The 5,403-nt window shown below is 52.2% G+C and overlaps 1 pseudogene; it reads left to right on the forward strand.

The window, feature by feature from the left end:
* Positions 1-2,531: 2,531 nt before the first annotated feature.
* Positions 2,532-3,228, forward strand: LOC132239157 (RNA-binding motif protein, X-linked 2-like; annotated as a pseudogene).
* Positions 3,229-5,403: the final 2,175 nt, after the last annotated feature.

A 5,403-nucleotide genomic window follows, 5' to 3' on the forward strand; every position in this document is an offset into this window, starting at 1 on the left:
ACTGTTCACATAACCATCACCATGGTCCTACATATTTGAGCAAGAACATGTATGTAGACATAAAGTGCTTATGCCATAATGAAAGGGGGAACCAGAATATTCAATATCCACTAGAGATGAAAGCAACGTGGTAAAAATGGATTAAGGATTGGGAACAGAACACAAACATAAATGGTCAGGAGAGGTGAGGGGAAAGTGGTATAAAGTTAGGCAAGAAAAGCAGCCAGTGTGAACACAAAAATGGAACTAGAATTTTAAAGAGACCCCCAAACAGGGTGTTTTTTTTTCTTTTTTAAATATATTTTTTATTGATTTCAGAGAGAGAGAGAGAGAGAGAGAGAGAGAGAAACATCAATGATGAGAGAAAATCATTAGTCGGCTGCCTTCTGCACGCCCCACACTGGGGATGAGCCCACAACCCGCGCATGCGCCCTTGACCAGAACTGAACCAGGGACCGTGCAGTTCCCAGCTCCGCCCGCTGGCCGAACCAGCCAGGGCTAGGATGCAGCGTAGTTTTGTGAAGACCTCTGGAGCCAGACCTCCTGGCCAGCCGCCAAGCCACCGCGCTCCCAGCCAGCGCCCCGCGACTCAGTGCAGCTGGTGTGCAGACCTGCGCCCCAAGGACGGTACCTGCCTTTGTTCCCCACTGGACTGGGGGCCTCTGCAGCAGGGGGCCTCTATCCTATCTAATAATAGAGAAACATGGTAACTAACCGTAACTTCGCTACCCTTCCCATTGGCTAATCAGCAAGATATGCAAATTAACTGCCAACCAAGATGACGACCGGCAGCCAGGCAGCTGAAGCGAGCAGGAGGCTTGCTTGCTCCAGTGATGGAGGAAGCCAAGGTTCCCCGCCTGCCACTGCCAGCCTCTGAGCTGCAGTCTAAGAAACAATGTTGCAAATATAGAAGCTAAACAAACCCCATGCTTTCAGCCAGCCGGCCGAGCTGGAGTTGCAACAGTGTTTCAATTATAGAACCCAAACAAACCAGATACCTGCTTTCAGCAGCCGAGGTCTCAGAGCTGGAGTGGACCTCAGAGCTAAAGCCGGCTCTCAGTTCCAGTGACAGCCATAGAAGGTAAATAAATCCCAGAATAAAAAAAGAAAAAAAGGAGAGGTTGGGAGCTTCAGTCATCTGCCAGCCTGAAAACGGCCCCCAGTCCCTCACCCAGACTGGCCAGGCACCCCAGTGGGGACCCCCACCCTGAAGGGGGTGTGACCAGCTGCAAACAGCCATCATCCCCTCATCCAGGCTGGCCAGGCACCCAAGCGGGACCCCCACCCTGAAGGGGGTGTGACCAGCTGCAAACAGCCATCATCCCCTCATCCAGGCTGGCCAGGCACCCAAGCGGGACCCCCACCCTGAAGGGGGTGTGACCAGCTGCAAACAGCCATCATCCCCTCATCCAGGCTGGCCAGGCACCCCAGTGGTGACCCCCACCCTGAAGGGGGTGTGACCAGCTGAAAACAGCCATCACCCCCTCACCCAGGCTGGCCAGGCACCCAAGCGGGACCCCCACCCTGATCCAGGACATCCTTCAGGGCAAACCAGTCAGCCTCCACCTGTGCACCAGGCCTCTATCCTATATAGTAAAAGGGTAATATGCAAACTAACCCTAACAGCAGAAGGACTGCAAATGACTGGTCACTATGACACACACTGACCACCAGGGGGCAGATGCTCAATGCAGGAGCTGCCCTCTGGTGGTCAGGGCACTCTCACATGGGAGGAGCTCTGCTCAGCCACAAGCCAGGCTGACGGCTGCCAGCACAGCAGTAGTGGTGAGAACCTCTCCTGCCTCCTCAGCAGCGCTAAGGATTTCCAACTGCAGTTTAGGTCTGCTCCCCGCTGGCAAGTGGACATCCCCCGAGGGCTGCCGGGCTGCCAGAGGGATGTCTGATTGCCAGCTTAGGCCCAATCCCCCAGGGAGCGGGCCTAAGCCAGCAAGTGGTCATTCCCTGAGGGGTCCCAGACTGCGAGAGGGCACAGGCCAGGCTGAGGGACCCTCCCTTCCCCTCCCCCCCCCCCAGTGCACAAATTTTTGTGCACCGGGCCTCTAGTTTATTAATATTTGAACCCAGAGCCCGACACGAATTACACCTGGCGTCATGTCTCCTCGAGGGAACGAGGCCACGTCCTCCCACGCCCCCTCCCTGAAGAGTTACAGGCCCCTTTGCGCCTGGCTCCAGGAGCTTCTACGAAGCAAAAGAGCGACAATCACCTCCCAGGTCCGCTTCTGCCTTCGCACACCTCGACGCCACAGTGTTTCATGGGAAAGTAGTTCCAGTGCTGATCATGGGCCCCGCCAACTGAGCCCAGACTGACCTTCCCAGCGTGCAGCGCACCGGCCTGCGACAGAGGCCAGTGGCGGAGGATGAAGAGGGTCTTGTGCGGACAGAAATCCTCCGCGGTCCCCATTTCCTTCAGCTTCAGGAGCAGGGACGCCCATCGAGGGCTGGCCGACAGCAGAGGCCTGGGTGCCGCTCCGGAAGAGAAAGGTTTGTTGCAGAAACCCCACCACGCGGAGATGAACCCTTTAACCAAAGTCAAGCTGATCCATGAGCTGAACGACCAAGCTGAACGACCACGAGGCCCAGCTCGGCATGGCTCTGGCCCTGGCAGGGTCCTGGGGCTCCCAGTGCAGAGACAGAGCCTGAGTCTTCCTGGGCGGCCTCCCTTACGGGCTGGCGGAGGGGAGTGTCCTCTGTGTGTTCTCGAAGTATGGCGAGGTCGTCAGCATCCATCTGGTGCGGGACAAGAAGATCGGGAGGTCCAGGGGATTCTGTTTCCTCTGCTACGAAGACCAGAGGAGCACCATTCTGGCCGTGGACAATTTTAACGGGATCAGAATCAAAGGGAGAACCATCAGAGTGGACCACGTGTTGCATTATCGGCCCTAAGGACTCGGGAGAAGTGGGTATGTGACCAAGGGGGCCAGGATAAGGGCGGTGGGGCGCACACCCCTTCCCTGAATTCACCCGGGGGCTCTGAGGATGACAACCCACCAGAACACACACAGACACAGAAAATAAAGAAAAAACGAGGACTGATCTGGAGGTACCGCAGAGCAGCCAGCCTCCTCTTCACCTCCCAGAAGCAAGACAACAATGGAGAAGGATGACCCCTGCCCTAAAGCACCGGGTCAGAGCTGGTGGGAGAACTGCTTTGAGAAGCCAGTTGTGATAAGGGAGAGAGCAGGAGACTGGCCCCCAGGTTTCTTGTAGAAGAAGCACCTCCGTTTGGATAATAGAGGAGGAAAGGGAAGGAGCACGGGGTGGGACGCACTATTGGGGTAAATTTAAGAGGAAGGCAATGGCTGAGGACTAGAAAGAAAGACTTGGAGGAAGAGAGAAACCTAATGGAAATTTTTCAAGGGAAATTGTGGGTATTCTGTGTGGTAAGATAACTTCCCCTGAATTACAAATCCAAAGTAAGACTAAAAAAATAAATCATGATAAGGTCAGTGTGAGTGGATTTCTTGTGTAAATTAATAAAGGGATTGAGTTGACCTCAAGATGGGTACTAACTGGGCTGCCAAATACAAGGGTCTGAGAAGAAAGACGCGTGTTTTAATTACACAGACAAGAAACGGGGGTTCAGAGAAGTAAAGTGACTGAATGAAGGGCACAGTGTTATAAGAAACAGTGCAGGCCCCGGCTGGTTTGGCTCAGTGGATAGAGCATCAGCCTGCAGACTGAAGGGTCCCGGGTTCAATTCCGGTCAAGAGGAAACCAATGCAGGAGGCAACCAATGTGTCTCTCTCACATCAATGTTTCTCTTTCTCTCTGTCTCTCCCTCTCCCACTCTCTCTAAAAAGCAATGGAAAAATATTCTCAAGTGAGGATTAAAACAAAAAAGAAACAGGGCAGGATTCAAAACTGTCAAGCTGCCTCATTTCATTATGCCTCTGACATAGCAGAGGGATAGGTGGGCATGTAAGAGGACATACCTCCCTGAATATAGAAACAATGCTACATAATTTTTATCCTACATAATAAAGAGGTAATATGCAAATTAACCCTCATGCCATCACAAGCTGGCTGTGCCCACAGCAGAGGTGGGGGTTCCCATAACACAAGATGGCTGCGCCCACAGCAGAGGTGGGGTTGCCATAACAAGCCATAATGAGCCATCAGCAAGGAGCTGAGGCTGCATGGTGCCAGGGCGGGGGACCTGAGGTTGTGCCCCTGCCCAGCAGGGCTTGACCAGGGATCTCAAAGCGCACAGCCCCAGCCCAGGCCAGGGAACCTCAGGCCATGCCTCCCGCCACAGCATCAGGCCGGGAGACCTGAGGGTGCACCCCCCTTCCCAGTGTGCACCAGGAGCTCTGAGGCTGCATTCCCCCCTGCCGCCCCCCCCCCCCCCCCCCCGCAGCCAAGCAGGTCTTGACCGGTGGGGCCGGCTGGGTCTGGATCTCATCCAATGGGAGTGGGGCTGACTGGGTCTGGGCCTTGCGCATTTCGAGGAGCATGCAGATGGGCAGGGACTTGACTCTGGGTCCCGTGGCATGCCCCAGAGTCTGACAGGAGGAAGATACACATATATACTTTACTAATTTTCTTTCATCTCTGACATTTCTAGTATAGAGAAAGGACAAATAGCAATATTAAAATATTTCTTCTAATTAATTTCCTTTTAATGTGCATAAATTTTGTGCACCGAGCCACTAGTAGCTTATAAATATTAATGTAAGAGCTAGAATTTATGGAATATATACTAGTAGTGTGCCAATGGGTTTATGTGAGTTAACTTATCTAATGAAACTAACCCAAGAAAGTTTCTATTGCTCTCTTACTTTACAGATGAGGAAATAGATTAGAAAGATGAAGTAACTTTCCCAAAGTGCACAGTTAGAATTCAGAATTCAAGCTCAGGCAACCTATATTTCTGGATCACCTCAGCAGCTAGTCTGAATAGATTAACTCATTTTAAGCATTGAACAAGGGAGCACTTGTACCTTTTTAAAATAAAAACCTGCAAATTGAGGCGTTTTTTTGAAGTTGGGTGGCTACCAGCAACAAAACACTGTAGATTTGTGATCACAAGTCTCCCTTGATTTTCAGCCCCAATTCCCACTGTCTTGGGTACCACAATAGCTGCTGCCAGTTGTACTGGTATTTTTCACATTTTCTCTTTGAAATGAGACTAACAGTGGCAGCTCCGGAATCCCACAGAGTTTCCGCAGAACACCGTATGTTAGAAGAGGCCCCCTGCAATGATCCTGGCAGCAGCTCCTCCTGCACTTGATCCTCTCTGTGGGCCTCCTTCAGGTCCTGGAGCTCAGAAAAGGGGGAGGATTCTTTCCAAAGAGAAGAGGAAGAGGAAGCATTGGTATTCGCTGTGGCGCATGTTCCTAACAGTAATATCTCTGGGCACTTAGATTTTGATGGTAATGTTAC

The sequence above is a fragment of the Myotis daubentonii genome, chromosome 1 (genome assembly GCF_963259705.1).
Source record: "Myotis daubentonii chromosome 1, mMyoDau2.1, whole genome shotgun sequence".
Taxonomy (NCBI): Eukaryota; Metazoa; Chordata; class Mammalia; order Chiroptera; family Vespertilionidae; genus Myotis; species Myotis daubentonii.